Source organism: Epargyreus clarus, unplaced genomic scaffold (assembly GCF_041222505.1).
Source record: "Epargyreus clarus isolate Ecla_fem2 unplaced genomic scaffold, WU_Ecla_fem_2.2 ptg000036l, whole genome shotgun sequence".
NCBI classification, from domain to species: Eukaryota; Metazoa; Arthropoda; class Insecta; order Lepidoptera; family Hesperiidae; genus Epargyreus; species Epargyreus clarus.
Window position 1 is genome coordinate 3,904,195 of NW_027332241.1, and position 22,723 is coordinate 3,926,917.

Consider the following 22,723-nt stretch of genomic DNA (forward strand, 5'->3'; position numbering starts at 1 on the left):
TAAGGAGAGCTCTTTTTGCACCTTTTTTAGAAGAGCCGCACGTCATAACCGGGCATACCTCAGGAGGAAGTTTATTCCACATCTTGCACGTTAGTGGCAAGAACGTCCATGCAAACCGACTTATCCTAGGACCCTATCATCATCATCAACCCATTACTGTCCCACTGCTGGGCACGGGTCTCCTCTCAGAATGAGAAGGATTAGGCCATAGTCCACCGCGCTGGCCAAGTGCGTATTGGTAGACTTCACATACCCTTAAGATTTTTTTTTTTTTTTTTTATATCTCTCAGGTATGCAGGTTTCCTCACGATGTTTTCCTTCACCGTTTAAGCAAGTGATAATTAATTTCTAATACGCACATTAATTTAAAAATCAGAGGTGCGTGCCCTGGGATTTGAACCTCGGACCCCTCGATCGAGAGGCCGCGTTTCTTAACCACTAGGCTATCACTGCTTATATACGTAACATATATAACACCACAACATGTCACATTACATTCCGTCTCATCACGTTACGTCACATCAAATCACGTCACAGTGACGAAAATAGTAGATCCGTTATTATACCAAACAATATTACAAACCTTAGAAGTAAAAGGCGATAAGTTCACGATAAAATCAAATGTCAAGGCCTTTGCACACGTTTTGAATATTAAAAGGCTATTGTGGGAATCTTGAACGGTTTCCAAGATGGTTTTATAGAAATCTGTCAAGCCTTGCAATATGTTCATTAAAATGATTATTTATGAACCGCGCGCTTCTCAATAATCTCTGTGCACGATTTTAATACTTATATTTAAAAAGTCTAGATATTATCTAGTAAGATTAGAATGAACATGTATTTTTGAATTCTTCTTTTTTATAATATAGGAGTAGAAGGCGAACATGCAGTCCACCTTATGGTAAGTGGCTACTGCCGCTCATGGACATCTGTAATCAACTTCAGACAAGATATTCCTACCTGAGGTCGGCCACAGATGCGCCGCGCTGGACAAATACCAATTGTTAGACTTCACATACTTTCAAAATCTTTTAATCATAATCATAATCTTTATTTGTTAAATAAGGTACAATGGGTGTTAACACAAAGTATTATTTCCTCTTATTTTACCTATAAGGCGAGCAAATATACAGTCAGGTATGACCAAAAATATTTACAATATTATTTATAATATTAAATAACAAATTGTCAGATTAATACATACACACATCATAATTATTATTTTTTATATAAATGTCAAAGATTTCTTAGGCATGCAAGTTTCCTCACGATGTTTTCCTTCGCCGTTTAAGCAAGTGATAATTAATTTCTTATACGCACATAATTTTGATAAATCAGTGGTACGAGTAAGTGCCTGGGATTTGAACCTCGCTCAAGAGGTCGACTTTCTATAGAGAAGATTTCAAGAAATATATTAAATTATTTTTAAACCGACTTCAAAAAAGGAGATATGTATATTGCTCCATTCAAAGGCACTGTATAGAGATAGCCATTGGTCTAAGATAAATGTATAATAATTGGTATAAGAGGAATATAATATATACGTATCATATATATTTAAGTATTTTTATTTATTGTATATTATATTAATATAAACGTTAGTATGTCATCACTAAAAAGGGTGAAAAAAAAATTAACAAAAAAATACAACCAACTTCTATGTCACTACAAAGTAAAAAATAATTGAAATAAATGTTGGTTTAGTACATAATTCTAAAGTCGGCGCTCATATTGGACACGTTGTTTACGCTTTATCCAACAATTATTTTTTCTTAGATCCATTACAATTGACTTACCCCATAATTAATTAATTAAAACTATAAAATGATCACCTGACTTAAAGAATTGAGGACAAGATTTCTATTTAACTTCAACCGTCAAAAGGAAAATAATACAGTTTTTCCTTTTAGCTAAGATAAATAATGTTTTCTCTTTATGAGATTTCAAGTTAAAGTTGTATTGGGGGAGTAACTCTGTCACTTAAATATTTTATAACTCTAAAACGATCACTACGTATGTATTTTAATAGTTTCTCGTTATTATTTGTCATGATATAAATGTATTTAGCAGCTGCAGTGTTTTAATTTAATTTGAATTTCAATTGTCCTATAACATTTTTTTTATAATACAGGTGTAACAACAAACATTTTTTTTTTATTATATATTTTTTTTTATAATATAGGAGTAGCAGACGAGCATGCAGTCCGCAGAAGAGCTCAAGTAGGAATATCTAATCCTATCTGGGGTTGATTACAGATGTCCATGGGCGGCTGTAGTCACTTACCATCAGGTGGACCATAAGGGAAGTAAAATAAAAGTTAGTGAAAATCATTTGTTAGGCTTGATAAAATATATTTATAATTAAGGAGCTCCCTGTATACGGGTCGCGTGCCACGCTAACCACGAATCGGCTTCTGACTAAACTATACATTTACACTGAAACCGTTTAGGGCACTGGTAAATAAATAATAGGGGTCATTTGAATAAATAAGGGCAGAGGTTTTAAAAAGTAGATACACAGAAAAATTGACGATTAAAAATATTTAATTGTGATTAGGATGATTAAAAATTTTTTGTTTGTATTAATATTAAATACCTAAAATGATTTGAATTTTGATTTTTTTTATACAGCATGTTTTGGAAACGTCTGTACCACCGTTGCTAATACTTTCATATGTCTTTATAGAGTAAAAAAAAGATTTTTTGTCACAAAATATAATAATATGTATTATTATCGTGTTTTTTTATAATATAGGAGTGGCAGACGAGCATACAGTCCACCTGATGGTAAGTGGCTACTGCCGCCCATGAACATCTGTAATCAACCCCAGATAGGATTGATTCCTACCTGAGGTCGGGCACAGATGCGCCGCTACCCCTGAAGACTAAGCTGGAACGCCTCGGAAAACTCTATCTCCCTTACCACATCCTTTAAAACGGAACACAGCAGCGCCTAACACTGCTGTTATTAGGTAGAAATAGGTGTGGCGGTGGTGCCGCCGGAGTCGAACCACAAATGGTTCTACCTACCACCGTCAAAACCACGTGTTTGGCCTTATTGGATTCATTTAATTAAGTCAGCAACAGAGATAGCCTACATTTTGAAAATTGAGTTTAATAACTTACGTCCGTTGTTAATAATCAATCTATCAAATTTTTAGCTAACAAAGTTCGTTTGACAATTTCTAGTAGGGAAACTATGACAAATGTAGATCTAGATAGGCAAACCATTAGATAGATTGGTTATTAACAACAGCCAATGGTAGCATATTTTTATAATATAGGTAGCAGACAAGCAAGCAGTCCACCTGATGTTAAGTGGCTACTGCCGCCCATGTGATCAATCCGAGATAAGATAAGATTCCAGCCTAAGGTCGGTCAAAGATGCGCCGATAGCCCACTGAGCTGCACCTCGGATAAATAAGTCTCGTTTAGCACAACCTTCAAACCAGAACACAGCAGCGCTTTACACTGCTGTTGTAACAAAAATAGGTGTGGCGGTGGTGCCGCCGGAGTCGAATCACAAAGGGCTCTACCTTCAAAAAATAATTAAATAAAAGCATACAGACAAATCTATATACTTCCCTTCAAAACTTAAACCTCCGATTGTTTAACCTTCGAATACTACCTTCGACAAACGCAACCACGACAACTTCGGACTTGACCTAACAAACAATAATAATCGGTAAGCAGTTATGCAGAAAATTATTTTTTTTACCAACCATTTTTTTGCCACTTTTTTTACCTTGGATTACATTACATTGTATTGTAATCAAGCGTACAGAGATGAGATTGGATTTTGTGAATGGTTAAACGGTTTTTGAGTTTAAATCAATGAAAATAAATTGCGAATAAAATAGCTAGGCAGAAGTTATTTCTTCTATATAATAGGTGATCCATTTCTAGTTCTACACGGGAAGCCAGTGTTCAAACTACTGTTTTTTTATTGCAATTAATCGATTAATAATATTAAGTATAAGTTATTAGGGCGAGCGAAGCGAGTTCTCTATAATTCGAAAATCTTGCAAGCTTTCCATCCCTTTTTTGAAAAAACTACAGGGCTTATAAATTTGAAACTTAACATAGTTACTTAAGGTCATGTCTAGATTGGACCAACACGATTGAAATAAGGTTTTGTACATAAAAAAAACACTTTTTTATCAAATTTAAATTTAGTGTAACATTGATGGCTGTATGACTTGGATTATTTTTGTTTAAATAATGGCAGAATAAAAAATACGTCATGATGAATGCAGACATTTATGACATAATTATGTCAATCAAAAATATGAATTTGCTAACGTGGCAGCGTTTCACCGAGGTTTGGTATGGTACAGTCCATATGATGGTAAGTGGCTACTGCCGCCCATGGACATCTGTAATTAACAGAGGTCGGCCACAGAAGCGCCGCTCCCCTGAGGACTAAACTGGAACGTCTCAGATAAGTTTTTTTTAACAATATATGACTAGCAGACGAGCATGCAGTCCACCTGTAGTAAGTGGCTACAGCCGTCCATGGACATCTGTAATAAACAGAGGTCGGCCACAGAAGCGCCGCTCCCCTGAGGACTAAACTGGAACGTCTCAGATAAGTTTTTTTTTAATAATATATGAGTAGCAGACGAGCATGCAGTCCACCTGTAGTAAGTGGCTACAGCCGTCTATGGACATCTGCAATCAAACCCAGATAGGATTACATATTCCTACCTGAGGTCGGCCACAGATGCGCCGTTACCCCTGGACTAAACTGGACTATCCGTCCGATTTATTTAGTGTCAAAGAAAAAGTTAATCTATTTACAATATGCGTACCGAAAATATATCTAATTAATTACTATTAATCCATTCATATAAAATTTACGTATCATCGTATGGTAGGTACATCAATATAGCTCTGACAACTAAGTATAGTATAGCCATATCTTTATGAATTGTATTCTCCAGGTTATACTGGTGTACTTATAGATTGTAATACTGTAAAGTTTCATTCAAGTCCGATTAATCGTTGGATATTATAAATGTTTTGACGCAGTGCAGTTTCAAAAACTCCACATATCCGATTAATCTAAGTTTTTGTTTACAGTGGGAAATTATAAAACGATCAAATAAAAAAAAAACTTAGCGACTGATAATGACATACTGTTTTAATAACTTGCGCGACTACATTACTAAGTGAGCGACTGGAAATATAGAGAGGCAACTTTAGTATTAAGATAGATTAGGTTTTTGTAATTGAATTGGTTAGGTTAGGTTGGAACATATAAGACAATATAAAATGAAGCGAGCAGGGCGCGACAGCGCCCAGCGAGCGGGTGGGCCCAATCTGTATGAATTCAGACCTTACCTTTATTCATGATCAATGACATGAGCACACAATATTCTACTTATTATAGTATTTTTCAAAGTGATTTTTGTATTCGAAACACTTCATTTAAAATAAAATGCTGCTCAGTGTTAAAAAAAACATTTGCTAAATATTGAATAAAACGCAGGACGTAATGTTTACACTTAGAAAAATATTAGGTCGCTCAAATTAATGTTTGTAAGTTGCTATTCTGTTGATTTCTCGTCACTCGCAGCCAGTTGCTCCCTTACTAATACTATAACCAAAATTCATTATTTTTGTCATTCAAAACTTTTATTTGCAGTCTCGTTTAAATACTACCCGTTTAGAATCCATCCGCAAATTTCATTTCCATCGTCAAAAAATACTTTGTTTGTGACAAAAATCAATGATAATGAAGATACCAATAATTGAACATGAATATTATATTAGCAAATATTTGGAATTATTTTTGAATTTGAACCGTGTTGTATTAAAATGGTTGATGGTTGGTTAAAATAATAATATTTATCAATATCTAGTCACTCAAATATAGGTATGTCATAATGACACGTGATAAGTAAAACATAGTATAAAAAATTTTTTAGTTGGGTGTAGAAATAATACAAAGAAAAAAGTTAAATAAAACGCTTTCTACACACACATCCCCACACTAGGATTCCCTGTATCGTGGATGCTATGGACACACATAAAGACTAATACACAAACACCCAGACCCAGAACAGATATATATCCTCATCATTCAATCCGGTATGGTCTAGTGGCTCTCAACTTAATACTTGGCTCTCAAGATATGTGTCTGGACGGGGATCGAATTATATAATATATTGTGCGTATAAAAGTTCATACATGTATCATTCATACTTTGTGATATCTTTAAATTTTTTTTTTTTTAACTTTTTGCACAAATAATAAAAAAAATCTTAATTTAACTTTAACAATATATCTACATATAAAGTTTATAATAAAAGAAGAAATAATATAAGAGAGAGAAAGCTAAATAAGCATAGAGGGCAGAAAATAAAATAATATGATGAAATAAAATAACGAGAGCAATTATATTAGTATAAACTAATTGCCTGATTTAAAAAATATTTATTTATTTATTTACTTATTATTATTATAGTGTGTCATCTAAGTTCTCAAAAAACGAAAATGACGACGCAGGACAAAGTGCTATACCAAAAAATGACAGGAAATCATTTTTATTATTCGCCTGCATAAAAATCAAAAGTTAATTAATTCGTTTTATTGTAACTAAATAGCTAACTAGGTAGATAATCATAACAAGGACCCAATTTTTTTGTTGAAAAATAACCATTAACATAAAAAACTGCCTTGAAAACTTTAATTACTGACTGAAGTCATAAAAAATGAATGAAATTACGTTACAGAGGATCGTAGCGAATCGATAACCTTTCACAGTCGGTTACACTAGTCTTAACTCCGTAGTTTTAGTGGTTATTTTAGAATTATTATAACTTTACAAAGTTGAAACATACATTCTATTAGTTGGTATAGTTCACGCCAAACTGCTAGTCCGCTCTGAAGTTGTTGCGAGCAGGTGTATACAATTTGCTTTAGCGACGCGATTCATTTCTATATTCAGAGCGGACTAGCAGTTTTAGGTGGACTATACCTTTAGTTACCATACGTTATATTAGTTGGTATATCTATTCTTATATTTTGCAGGTGATAGAACCCTTTGTGTTTCAAGTGTTGTGCCTCTAGAGACATCGCCTATTTTTGCATCAAGGTTTAAAAAGGTAAAGAAGAACTTTGGTACCACCACATGGACTGCATGCTCGTCTGCTACTCCTATATTATAAAAAAAACCTACATTTTATTTAAGGACGAGCTTTTTCCCGCGGCTTCACTCGCGTTACGAAGTAATATTTTCATCCCCTATTTTATCCCCTTGGGGGTAGAATTGCTTAAAATCCTTTCTTAGCGGATGCCTACGTCATAACATCTACCTGCATGCCAAATTTCAGCCCGATCCGTCCAGTGGTTTGGGCTGTGCGTTGATAGATCACTACGTCAGTCAGTCACCTTTGAGTTATATATATTTAGATTTTGTAGCACCCTCAAATTGTCAAATTATTTGTTTGGCGAATTGGTCTGCGGAATAAAGAAGATTATCATTCCCTGCAGTCTCGGGATCGAACTACAGGATTAATCATCTCTTATATCGGTCAAAGTAAAGATCGTAAGAATGCCTACATACCGAAGGATCATTTATAAAAGTCTACCTAGCACTTGGCCAATGCGGCCTAAATCCCTCTCACTGAGAGGAGACCCGTACTCAGCAATAGGACAATAATGGGCCGTCAACATTAATTGTAGAAAGAATGTTAGAAGTAACTAGCTGACCCGGCAAACGTTGTGTAGCCATATAAATAAAAAAATGTTAAGGGTGAACAACCCTTATCACTTAGGAGTATGAAAATAGATAGTAGCCGATTCTCAGACCTACTGAATATGCATATAAAATTTGGTGAAAATCGGTAAAGCTGAGGAGTACGGTAACTAACATTGTGACACGAGAATTTTATATATAAGATATTATTTCGCAATATCACATATAACGTGTAAAAAATGAAATACCATAGAACAAAATGCAAGCGAGACAGCTATAAAACAACCATATGAGTGAACGAGACAAACAAGTACTAGTATTGCCTAACAAGCAGAACTAGATATTTCCCACGGCGACAATACTACAATAGACCTTAGTGACGTAACGACCCTTGCTAACAGAGTTCATTTTACGACAATTCTCGCTTCAATTCCATTGCAATTTACCTTTTCTGTGTATTTCCAGCTGTTTTAATATGAGGTGGAATTTAAGTATAATGCCATTCACACTACGGTGCACCGGAGAGGTCTACCTGTTCAGGTATACCTGCGCAGGTAGGGATGGCGATTTTTGCCGAAAAAAATCGATTCTTGAATCGATTCGAATCGAAGTGTAAAAAATCAATTAAAAAAAATTGAGGCCCAAAGAATCGATACTCCAAAAATCGATCTTCGATCTCTCTCGAAGCTGAAAAAGGGCATAGATGGCAAGACAAAAGGTCATGAGGACCAAGCAAGCACTGAAATGCGTATCCGTCAGATAAATGTGTAAACACTTCAATCAACTTCGAAAAGATCAACTTTCGATCTTCTACGAGTACGATGAAAGATCACTGAATCGATCCGTCGCTGAAGATCGATTAAAATAATCGACTTTTTTGGCCCAAAAGATCGATTTTTCCATTAATCGATCTCAGATCGTCATTCCTATACGCAGGTTCACCGGACTGTGTGTGGGAATAGACCTGTGCAGGTTTTCGACAAAGACAACCCCTCCCCCCCTGGCACTCTCCGCTGCACGCTCTCGCCCGCGGGTTAGCTGCGTTAGTGTGCCCTTACTGTTGCTACGGAGTATATGCTTGTATTTGGGTTCGACCTCATTGGCCCTCTAACTACACCTGCGCGAAACTTCAGAGCGGACTAGCAGTTTGACGCGGATTATACATCGCGATTATGGGGACGCCATACATGCTACCGATGCGGTTGACCTGTACAGGCAAACCTGCGCAGGTATACCGTCCGGTAAAACGAAGCGTGTATGGCTTACATAAGCTAATTGATTCGTACCTATTCAGTGTATTTCGAGTCTTGTTTTGAAGGTTTAAGGTGGAATTTGTATGATTGTTGTATGAATGTAATTGCATGAACACCTGTTTAAATGGTATTTGCGACAACAATTGAGGCCGGGAAACTGTATTTTCTATGCGTTTCATGTTAAATTTGCAAAAAATGTATTTTGAGGGTAATGTTTATGAGCGTTTGTACTACCTATCATCTCTTCAGGCCCCGCAGCTCAAATATGTTTTTTTTAATAATATAAGAGTAGCAGACAAGCATGCAGTCCATCTGATGGTAAGTGGCCACTGCCGCCCATGGATTAGATATTCCTACCCGAGGTCGGCCACAGATGCGCCGCTACCCCTGAGGACTGAGCTGGAACGCCTCGGAAAAGTATGTCTCCCTTACCACACCCTTCAAAACGGAACACGGCAACGCCTGACACTGCTTTTATTAGGTAGAAATAGGTGTGGCGGTGGTGCCGCCGGAGTTGAACCACAAAGGGTTCTACCACCTTCAAGCCTTCATCGTTCAAGCAACTGATTAAATACGCACTATCTTTAAAAATCAGAGGTGCCTGAGGTTTCAGAACCAATAATTGAGAGTTGCAACCACTAAGCCATTGCACACCATAGTTTAAACCTTTATGAATCAAGTTATTGAATAACCGGGTTTATGCAGACTCCTACCGGATTAAATATGCCTATCAGTTGTCAGAACACTTGGTTGTCGTAGTGGTGGGACATTTCATACTAAGATATCGATATTATAAATGGCTTAAGATTCTTTATTTTTTTTTTATATTTAACCTAACGATAAGGCAGACGGGCTACTTTATTAAGCAGTCACCGTCGCCTAAGGACATTTGCAACACCAGAGGAGTCGGCAATGCATCGCCGACTTTGAAGGAGAACTCTTTACACCCCTCTTGAAGAGCCCCATGTGATAGTCCTGAGGGAATACCTCAGGAGGAAGTTCATTCCACATTTTGCACGTATGCGGCAAAAATGACCGTGCTCATTCTTTGGAACGCTACAGCCCAAATGGCTTCACAGATTATAACAGAGGAGATGTCGTTGGATTCGCGTAAATAGTGGGAGTGACATAGGCTATATTTTGAAGCAGCCCGCTCTTTTATTTTTATAATAATTGCTAGTTGTTTAACGTAATTTATTTATTTATAAACAAATGTTTTAGGTCTTATTAATACATTTTATTATATGTTATAGATAGTTGTAACTTGGAAACTTTGATTATAGTTATTTACGCTTTTGAACTTAAATTCTGAGATATATAAAACTTCCACTTTTGATTTTTACCACACTTACCTCTTTTATAGCATGTCCCTAAAAGGTAAAGAGTAAACTGTTCTCCTATGTACTATGTACTGCTTACAAATTTTATGAAAGCTTAAAAAATAAGTCCAGCCGTTTTCAAAAAAAATATCTTAACAAACTGACTGATAAATATAAAGTCTATGTGTTTTTCTTTTATATTTACAAATAATTGCATTGTATTATTGATTCAAGAAAGATAATCTAGATAATATAATTATAGTTACTTAGTAGTAATAAAAACATACACACACTCGTTAGAATTATTGTAATCCTAATGAATAATTATGCAAAATATTAACACGTGGTGGAATCGCTTTTGTTTTGCGCAGTTTCTTCACGAAGAAACAAAACCTGATGTTATGTGGTCACGACTGACTGCGATACCATCGTTAACTACATGAAGGATTTAATAAAACAAATCACAAATGGGTGGCTACTAATTATGCCTTGAAAGGAATTTAAAACGCATCCTGCCGGCATATAAGTGATCACTGATTACCCTTTGTGGTTCGACTCCGGCGGCACCACCGCCACACCTATTTCTACCTAATAACAGCAGTGTTAGGCGCTGCTGTGTTCCGGTTTGAAGCGTGTGGTAAGGGAGACAGACTTTTCCGAGGCGTTCCAGCTTAGTCATCAGGGGTAGCGGCGCATCTGTGGCAGACCTCAGGTAAGGAATATATAATCCTATCTGGGGTTAATTATAGATGTCCATGGGCGGCAGTAGCCACTTACCATCAGGTGGACTGCATGCTCGTCTGCTACTCTTATATTATAAAAACAAATACACCAGTGGAAGCATCTCCTATGAAATGTATATATTGTAGATCCACTGCTGCTTTTCCACAACAGGTCTAAGGGGAACGATATTCTGCTAGATCTTGAAATTAAAATATGAAAACAAATCACAATAATCACTTATTTTTTCTCGTTTCGATATGGCACACAAAGAAATAAAAAACGAAACAAAATATAGAAAAAAATGAAGAAATAGTATTTTTACACTTAGGTAATTCTTTTTTTTTTTTTTGTTAATGTAAATAATTATTTATTTTAATTATTCATTATTGAAATGTTTTTAGCCAGAAAACAGTTAAAAATCTCAAGTTGTGTCTGCATTTTAATGTTTAATTTTATCAGTAATATGAATTATGATATAACCTTATTTCTTATATTTTACTTTATTAAAACTATCGATAAGTTCTATCGATATATCCCTTACCAGCGCCTAATAGTAATTTAAGGTAGTCCCATACAATGTGCGGATAGGGCTGAATGCAGACACAAATAAAAAAGAAGTATCTATGATTCACTTACATTGGTCGTACAACCAAGTTTAAAGTGCACTTATTGATTTGGATATTAAATGTGTAATGTTACGTTGTAAACATTTCGAAAGGAAGACAAAAGAAATCTAAAATTATACACTTAATTTTTATATACGATTTGTCGTAACCATAATATCATCATTATAATCATCATCAACCCAATACTGTCCCAATGCTGGGTACGGGTCTCCTCTAAGAATGAGAAGGATTATTGCGTAGCGTTGCGGTAAGTGCGTATTGGTAGACTTCACATACCTTTGAGATTTTTTTTCTTCCATAAAACTCTCAGGTATGCTGGTTTCCTCACGATGTTTTCCTTCACCGTATAACAAGTGATAATTAATTTCTAATACACACATAACTTTGAATAATCAGAGGTGCGTGCCTGGGATTTGAACCTCGGACCCCTCGATGGAGAGGCCGAGTTTCTTAACCACTAGGCTATCACTACTGTAACCATATAGCAAGAGTTAAATATTCAAACCCTTCTAAAATTGTCAATGACCAATATCATCTTGGTTGTACGACCGCATATTTGGATATCAAGCTTGTATGGTTCTAGGGCCGAAAATCATATATTTTGTTTATACTATAGAAGCAGCGACCATGCAGTCCATCTGAGGATAAGTACCAACTGCCCCTGGACACCTTTTTTTAATCCCAGATAGGTTTAACTCAAAGTTAAGCTTCAGATGCATTCTTACCCTCGGAGGACTATCAGTCAGATTTTCTAGTAAGCAGAAATTTCAAATTTCGATCTTTGGCAGATCAAACATTCAATAGATTGATTTTAGATAACGGGCATAACATTGAACGCTCATATTACCACAGATTAATAAATAGTTACTACGTAAATATTACTCGACATTAATAACCAATCTATCACATATTTGCTTATTAAATATCGACCATTTAACAATTTCTGCGTACTAAAAAATTGACTCATTTCGATCTTGGATAGACAAAGTAAAATCGATTAAGACTGAGTATTAATACCTGGCCTTAATGTACCCTTACCAAATATGTAATATATCGACCAATCCATAGATATATTCATAGAAATATACAATTTCCTGGTCGCCAGCCCTTACGACCACCGGATGACCACATCAAAGAGTTAACCATTATAGCATACTCATCTACAGACGGACAGACCCTTGACACATTTCACAGATTGTTATTATATATAGAGAAACAGGAAGTGGTCATAGGATTTGATAGGTTTAAATAAGGCACCGAAATAGAGAGCGAAAAATTCTCAAAGTAGCTCATAGATTACTAATCTATGAAATAGCTCATCTTTTTTTAAAAAAGCATTTGAAACGCATTAATAAAAATAATTAGACCACCGGTTTTTTTTATTAATTCATTCTTTTACTTTTTAACGGCTAGATAAGGCTTCGGATAGTTACAATACATTTTTTTATAATATAGGAGTAGCAGACGAGCATGCAGTCCACCTGATGGTAAGTGGCTACTGCCGCCCATGGACATCTGTAATCAACCCCAGACAGGATTAAATATTCCTACCTGAGGTCGACCACAGATGCGCCGTTACCCCTGAGGACTAAGTAAGAACGCCTCGGAAAAGTGTCTCCCTTACCACACCCTTCAAAACGGATCACAGAAGCGCCTAACACTGCTGTTATTAGGCAGAAATAGGTGTGTAGGTAAGTGGCTACTGCCGCCGATGAACATCTACAGGTGGTAGAATCCTTTGTTTCGAACTTCCCGGCACTTACTTATCTGGGGTTGATTATAGATGTCCATGGGCGGTAGTAGCCACTTACCATCAGATGGACCGCAGCTCGTTTGTTACTTTAACCTTTAAAAAACCTGTGTGAACACAGTTATTTAGATACGTTCAATCCATTGTAACACATTCCCTTGACATAAATCAACATTGATCAGTGATTGTCCATTCTATAAATACGTTATCTATCTAACATGTGTTTTACTTATTAGGTTTTGTTCACAACTTTGTTATAGATTGTTATAGGGCTATAGAGCGAACATTGTCAAGATTCTTATGTGGTAGATCCCTTTGTGGTTCGACTCCGGTGGTACCATCGCCACACCTATTTCTGCCTCATAACAGCAGTGTTAAACGCTGCTGTGTTCTGGTTTGAAGGGTGTGGTAAGGGAGACATACTTTTCCGAGGCCTTCCAGCTTAGTCCTCAGGGGTAGCGGCGCATCTGTGGCCGACCTCAGATAGGAATATCTAATCCTATCTGGTGTTGGTTACAGATGTCCATGGTCGGCAGTAGCCACTTACCATCAGGTGGATTGCATGCTCGTCTGCTACTCCTATATTATAAAAAAAGTTGACTGAAAATGGAAGTAAAATCGCCTAAGACCCACAGTTTAGACGAATCCAACGACACCTCATCAAAATCCGTCAAGTCGTTGGGCAGCCGCGTACCAAAGAACTACACACACCTACGCTCGAAAAACATTACTCTCCGCATTTTTTTCATTTTTTTTATAATATAGGAGTAGCAGACGAGCATGCAGTCCACCTCATGGTAAGTGGCTACTGCCGCCCATGGACATCTGTAATCAAGCCCAGAAAGGATTAGACATTCCTACTTCAGGTCGGCCGCAGATGCGAAGCTACCCCTGAGGACTAAGCTGGAACGCCTCGGAAAAGTTTATCTGCCTTACCACACCCTTCAAACCAGAATACAGCAGCGCCTAACACTGCTGTTATTAGGCCGAAATAGGTGTGGCGGTGGTGCCGCCGGAGTCGAACCACAAAGGGTTCTACCGCATTCTATTACGACGTCATCTCTCGCGCTCTCGTCGACATCTCAATCAATATTGATTATTGAGCAACAATAATCGAGGAAGCGCCAGCGGTCCCACATTCAAACCCGTCTCACGGCTAATGGGCACACAATGGCGATAATGTGGCCATCCGGTGGCCGGGTCTTACTATGGAAGGTCAGGCTTGAATGAGCGGGGACCTTTGGGAAGATTTTTGATTTCTTACCAGGAGTTAGTAATTGGGGCTTATAGGCATTTTTTTAGTTTTTCAGAATCAATAGTTGCAGGTATTCGAAGGAAAAGGTGACTGTAACTTTATGCCACTGTTAGATAAGTTTATTTAAATACGTTAAAAAGAAGTAAACGGTATTATATATTAGTTAACGGGCATACAGTCCCTGATGCTCATTAACTAATAAGATAGAAATAACCTCAGATAGAAATCCAATCTTATCTGAGATTTATTACAAACGAGCTTTTGCCCGCGGCTTCGCTCGCGTTGCGAAGTAATATTTTCATCCCCTATTTTATCACCTTGGGGGTAGAATTGATCAAAATCCTTTCTTAGCGGATGCCTACGTCATAACATCTACCATAATGTTTTATGGTTTTTACCATAAAAACGGTTCTAGTGAGTTAATCTTAAAAGATAGACATATATTGTTGCGAACATTTTTTTTTACCATTTCAAGCGGAATAATTATTTCATACATATATTTTTGGTATCTTGAACCGTTTTCGTCACACAACGGAAGCCCTTAAGGATGAATAATTTTCCCCGCATTTTTCACATTTTCCATTATTTCTTCGCTCCTAATAGTTGCAGCGTAATGTTATATAGCCTAAAGTCTTCCTCGACAAATGGTCTATTCAACACAAAAAGAATTTTTCAATTCGAACCAGTAGTTCTTGAGATTAGCGCGTTCAAACAAACAAACTCTTCAGCTTTATAATATTTATTATTATTATTATATTATATATTATATTATTATTATTACATATGTCTAAATCGCAGTAGCTACATACCATCAGATGGACTGCAGCTCCGTCTTTCTTACGTCAATATAATAAACAACTTCAGTTTCATTTATACATACATAATATCTACCTAACTAAATCAGGTCCCTTAACATCCTAACATCTAAATAATGACGCAAGAGAGCCGAGAATGTATAAATACATTTAAATCCAGTTCCATTGACGACCTTTTCTAGTTGTTCAAATGTGTTATGTGACTCATAAGATTTTGGAGTGCAAAATAAACTGAGTTTAGTTCGAATTCTTCCTGGAACTTTCTGGAAAGGTTTGGTTGAATTTAGCAAAGGAATTGATTTTTAAGAATTATTTTGGAATGTTCATGAGGTTAAAGGGTGTATTGCTTAAAATTAGCGGGTTCCGTACCACCAAATTTCCATTTTTTTTTTTAAATTTTTATTGTACCACTTGAATCCTATGAGATTGTTATATAACTATTCCATTACTTAGCAGATATTTTCTTACCTATATAAATATATGTACAGGACGATTTTTTTATCCTTATAAGCGACGCTATCCGATGAAGGAATAATACAAGGTGTTTTTTTTTTCAAAAGGAACTCGTTCGATCCCGGGTAAAAGCTGTTTTAATAAACTAATGATGCAGTTTTAGTTTTTATCAAAATTGGCCTTGTAACTCCTTTCAGCACTTTGGTTATGGTTATGATTATGGTTTCAAAGTCTGTATAATTCGATTATTCACCCTGTATATCTTCTGTATATATTCTATAAGGTCTTTATTAAAAATATTCATTATTTACATTTTTATATAGCATATCATGTGTTATAAATTAAGGATATTATGGAAAAATATTTAATATCATAATTAACATTCGAGCCAAGCGGGAGGTCAAAAAACTCAAAAACCATAAAACTAGAGTTTTTAACTCCAGAATACCTCAGGATGTTTGCCGACATGATAACGAACTTAATCTTCTTGGAACAGATAATAGGATAATGTAGGTAGCCATTATCTCGACGGGACAAAATTAGGGGTCTTTTTACAACACTGCGAGAGGACAATTGTTTTCATGTATGTTTGCCTAGCGACATACGAACAGTCATCATCATCATAAACCCATTACTGTCCTACTGCTGGGCACGGGTCTCCTCTCAGAATGAGAGGGATTAGGCCATAGTCCACCGCGCTGGCCAAGTGCGTATTGGTAGACTTCACATACCTTTAAGATTTCTTTTTTTATAAATCTCTCAGGTATGCAGATTTCCTCACGATGTTTTCCTTCACCGTTTAAGCAAGTGATAATTAATTTCTAATACGCACATAAATTTGAAAATCAGAGGTGCGTGCCTGGGATTTAAACCTCGGACCCCTCGATCGAGAGGCCGCGTTTCTTAACCACTAGGCTATCACTCTTTTTGCGAACAGTCACGAGCATAAATATATGACTATGGGCACATTACCAAAAATATCTGACTCAAGAAAGAGTTCAGTAATATCTGCCTGCACGAACGAATTAATAGGCAGCAAAATATGTGACGATAATGTTGATCAAATACATAATTGTGACCACCTTGCGAAGAAAAAATATGTGACAATATTTATTTATTCACTTTTGTTATGCTCGCTCAAAATACAACTCGAACGTCAGGCCGCATTCTTTTTCTTTTTTATGCTAACTCATAGAATCGTACCAGCCAGTGACTGTACAAATAAGAATTTTTATTATTATAAAAATAACACATAAAACAAAATTTTTCCTCATTACATATAAAGATAGGTTCTTAATATTCATTACTCGCTAACTCGCTAGAGAACCGAGGTTCACGAGGAATACAAGGAAAGCACCTCTGATTTTTTCAAAATTTTGTGCATATTACAAATTAATTATCCCTTGCTTTAACGGTGAAATAAAAACATCGTGAGTGAGAGATCTTATAAAAAAGTTTTCAAAGGTAAGTGAAGTTTACCGATACGCACTTGTCCAGCGCGGTGGACTATGGCCTAATCCTTCTCATCCTGAGAGGAGACCCGTGCCCAGCAGTGGGACAGTAATGGGTTGACGACGACAAAAATAACTTCAACCGACCTGTTCACGTGACTACAACACAAACGTTTTCCTTATTACATACAAAGATAGGTACAATACAATGCAAAACTCTTTATTGTACACCAAAATTAAAAGTAAAAAGTACAATATTTATTAAAAAGTGCTCTGTAAAGAACCTATTTTGAATCATAGATAAGTATAGATATCTCACCGCCTTGTAATTGAAGGAAGCCATTAAATGGCTTAAACGGCTGACAATTATGTCAGCCATTTAATGGCGGTCATGATGTAATTTACGCGGAACAACGCCGACATGCGCAGTTAAGTGGTGCAAAAACGTGCGAAGAAAAAGTGCGGAGAAATATCGTTTTATTCGTAAATGATCTAAAAACTACATTTTTTTAATATTTTTCAAACACGAAAATAGATGACAGTGACAATTTCAATTGACAAAACATTTTCTTGTTAGGAATAAGTAATGTTTATTAATCTACGTTTTGAACATTTTTTTTACGTTTTTGCTTTATTACTTTTTAATCTATAAAATAAAGCGCTGCAATTTAGTCCTCAGGGACTCGTGTCGTTCTCTCTGGGGTCGATTAGATGTCCATGTCCAGTAACCACTTAGCAGGTGAGTTAGTTCATTCACTACTTCCTTTAAGTCTTCAATCCATCATAATAAGGAGTACGCTACAATTGACACATCATTTCTTAATTACCTCTATACAAAGGTTTATAACTTGGGTCAATAAAAAATAGAAGAGAATCTAAATATATATTACTCAATGGTAACTGACTGACATAGTGATCTATCAACGCACAGCCCAAACCACTGGACGGATCGGGCTGAAATTTGGCATGCAGGTAGATGTTATGACGTAGGCATCCGCTAAGAAAGGATTTTGATCAATTCTACCCCCAAGGGGATAAAATAGGCGATGAAAATATTACTTCGTAACGCGAGCAAAGCCGCGGGCAAAAGCTCATAAAAAATCTCTTCAAAGTCAACACTGTAAAATTTCAAAAAGTGGATAGATTGATTAATGATAACGGGCGCTACTCACGATAGATTTCAGGTATAAACAACAGGCTTGATTAATCCATGGCTACTTTATTTTCAAAAGTGGAAAAGTAGAGCACCTCATTCCTTCCTTTCCTTTCTTTATCTTAACTATCTTTCATGTAACTAAGATCAGTCTCACTCAAATATCTTATTATAATAACACTTTGTTTGTTTTAAAGATGTGTAGTGGCAAGAAAAAGATGGAATTACCACAAGTTAATTAAATTACACTCAAACGTTGTTAAAACGTGACGATTTTTTGTTCATAAAGATCGTCCTTGTGAGTCTTCGTACGATAATTATGTTTTTGATATCTGTTAATGTCGATAAACCTGTATATGTATATCTTATATATGTATTTTTATAGGAGATTGGAACAAATGATAGACATCATCATCACCAACTCATTACTGTCCCACTGCTGGGCACGGGTCTCCTCTCATAGTGAGAAGGATAAGGCCATAGTCCACCGCGCTGGCCAAGTGCGTATTGGTAAGCTTCACATACCTTTGAGATTTTTTTTTATATAAATCTCTGAGGTATGCAGGTTTCTTCACGATGTTTTCCTTCACCGTTTAGCAAGTGATAATTAATTTCTAATACGCACATAACTTAACTCATTATTGTCCTACTGCTGGGCACGGGTCTCCTTGAGAAGGATGGGGCCATAGTGCACCACGCTGGTCAAGTGCGTATTGGTAGACTTCACATACTTTCTAAAACCTTTTGTTTTTTTTTAATTTAAGATAAGTCTGTCATCCACAACCTGTAACCGAGACGCAAAAGTTCACGCTAGAATTAGGTTTGGCGGTCATATCGCTCAACCCATACACCTTTCATATTGTTCGGAGTTCTCATGCTAAACGTGAATGGTTCTTAGCTAGAGATGAGCCACATGACTCTGTTATCGAGATTTTATTTTTTAATTATATCGATTTTTTTTTTGTTTTTAGAATCCTTACAAAGTATCACAAAATTTCACCTTCTATTTGTTCTCAATGTTATTTTATCGAGTCACCTTGTTAAGCTTTTTTTTGCCGAATTCGTTTTAATTTTTGTATTTTTGCGACATGTATCTAGTAACGTCTTTCTGCGATGTTCATCTACAGTGGTCACTATATCAAACCTTCTGTAGAAAAGATCTTTGTCCAGAAATAGATAGAGGGTTGATTTGAGTGTTTTTTTTCACAAAATCAACATATCGATATTTAAAAAAATCTAACTTTTTATGTTTGTATCTGACAAACTCGAAAAGTAGTCAATGAATTGACTTGATTTTTTTTACACATTAATGCTTTAACGCTTTCTACACTCACAGCCCCACACTTGGATTCCCTGTTCGTGGGTGCCATGGACACACACAGAGACAAATACACAAACACCCAGACCCAGAAACAGAAATCAAAATTCACCATTTAGATATCTGTCTGGCCGGGGTTGAACCCGGGACCCTTTGCGCGTCAGACCGGTATGGTGACCGCTCCGCCACGCGGGTCGTCAACATCATTGTATATTTATATAAGAGGGTTTTTATATACTTCTTATCCCTTATTATTCTTCGGAAAATATATTCATAATAATAATCAATATCTCCGCCAAGCGAAACTTTGCCGGATCTAGATAAATAAATATCAAGTTAGTCCCTATATTACAATGGTCACCATACCGTCTACCGTCGCTCAATTCCAAACGGAAATCTAAATGAATTTAGATATCCGTTGTGGTTTGTAGCAATTGTAGCATACACACACAGGAATAGTATAGGGTTCTGCGCTAATAATTTTATCTATACTAATACTAGCTGACCCGGCAAACGTTGTGTTGCCATATAAATAAAAAAATGTTAAAAGTGAACAACCCTCAGCACTTAGGGGTATCAAAAATAGATAGCAGCCGATTCTCAGACCTACTGAATATGCATATGAAATTTGGTGAAAATCGGTAAAGCCGTTTCGGAGGAGTACGGTAACTAACATTGTGACACGAGAATTTTATATATGAGATTTTAATGCTGAAGATTATTTGCTTTGTTTAATCGCGATTATCTTTGAAAAGGTCCGTCGAATCAGAAAAAAAATCTAATTTGATAATCCATTTGATGAGACAAGTTTTAGGCTATATTTTATAAAAATCCACAAACTGGAACGGGAGATCTCACTTGACCTCTCTGATGTACGGAGTCTCGTATATATCGCAGGTCTATTGAATTGGTCACCATAGTCGAAGATATAATACTGTACTCTTAATATGAGTTTTTACGTTTTTACAAAAACGACTGTTTTTGTATTTGTTTACGTATTTCCCATACATTTCCAATCTGTTCTGACACAGTCCACTAGGGGATTTGGTTGGAAATGCCCATACATTTATATTATTTATAAATACGTAAACAAATACAAAAACAGTAATTTTTGTAAAAACTTAAAACTCATAATAAGGGTACTGTTTCCAAACTGTGGGGCATAGCTAGTATAACAAAAATGACAAGACCTATAAGAAAATACGTTTTTATTAAAATAGACCTAATTTTCTAGAAACTTGATTTCTCTTACAATTCCAATTTCCATCATAAAGTAATTAAACTACGGATCTTAATACCTTTATTATGTCGATATTAAAGTCGATAGTTTAATTATTTTACAATGTTACAAACTGTTATAGTCCGCGACAAACTGCTAGTCCGCTCTGAAGTTGCGAGCAGGTGTAGCCATACAATTTGCTATGGCGACGCGATTCATTTCTATATTCAGAGCGGACTAGCGGTTTTACGCGGACTATACTAGTTGAAGCCTTAGTTTTAGTTTTCAATACGAAAAAAAAAATAGTTAACTTGTCAAAATGGTAGCCTAAAATGTAAATTATTGAAATTAGTTCAGTTATTCGGTTTAAAAAATCATTTACAATTTATTTTAACACTACATGAAATATGAAATGAAATATATTTATTTACTTATTGTATAGGCCAACGGCGGCACTTACAAATTGTCAGTTACAATATTTTTCTTAAACTACTACCGGATCGGACGCGACCTCTACTGAGAAGATCCGGTAAGAAACTCAGTGGCGTTGTTTTTTTTTTTTAATAATAATTATTCTCATAATAATATATTTAAAGGTGGTAGAACCCTTTGTGGTTCGACTCTGGCGGCACCACCGCCACACCTATTTCTACCTAATAACAGCAGTGTTAGGCGCTGCTGTGTTCCGGTTTGAAGGGTGTGGTAAGGGAGACAGACTTTTCCGAGGCGTTCCAGCTTAGTCCTCAGGGGTAGCGGCGCATCTGTGGCCGACCTCAGGTAGGAATATCTAATCCTATCGGGGGTTGATTACAGATGTCCATGGGCGGCAGTAGCCTCTTACCATCAGGTGGACTGCATGCTCGTCTGCTACCCTTATATTATAAAAAAAAATCTCTTTTTTATATCCTTTTTATGTAAACCTACCTAATACTAATAATGCAAATGTAAGTTTGTTTGTTACACTTGCACGCCTTAATGTAATTATCATGAAATTTTACACACACGTTGTAATTGGTTCAGATAAGGACATAGGGTACTTTTTATCCCGAAAAAAATTACCGTTCCCGAGGGACAAACCAAAATCCTCTGACCGCGAGTGAAGTCGCGGGCAAAAGCTAGCACTTCATAAAATGACGAACCATTTTATTCATTTTTTTTTTTGACAATTATGTCACTAGTTTGACAGATTTAGTTAGTTTTTTTCATATTTAAAACTTATACTAAGTCCTCCAAATAGTTTTTATAAACAAGTTTGATATCAATAATTTTAATATCTTAAATAATAACTTCAAAGTACGTAATATAATTCAATGTTTATAATGAACTTAAGTAAGAGAGTTAAAGTAAAAAAATTAAGTGGCTTATGAGAATTACTTTGCATAATTTTTATGGTCTTAATTTAAGTAGGCAATAATGATTATGGAATCATTACGATTTTTTTTGGTTAACATTTTTAAGCATGTTCATTTTGACCATAATTTTATAGGTTCTTCTTTATAACAAATACTATGTGTTATTCAATTTGAATTATTTTAAACACAGAAGATTTTACATTTTAAAATAGACAAAACATGTTTTTAATGATATTGTAAACAATGTTTAACATAATCTTCAACAAATTATCAAAGAATTTTCATGAGGTTAAAAAATTGAATAATGCCTTATTCAAATTTTGAGCCAAATTTT

General features: G+C 35.8%; 1 protein-coding gene across 1 annotated transcript in view; it reads right to left on the minus strand.

The window, feature by feature from the left end:
• The window catches only part of LOC140756849 (uncharacterized), a 75,807-nt gene that overhangs the window by 52,249 nt on the left and 835 nt on the right, over nucleotides 1-22,723 (minus strand). The gene's annotated exons all lie outside the window — the stretch shown is intronic.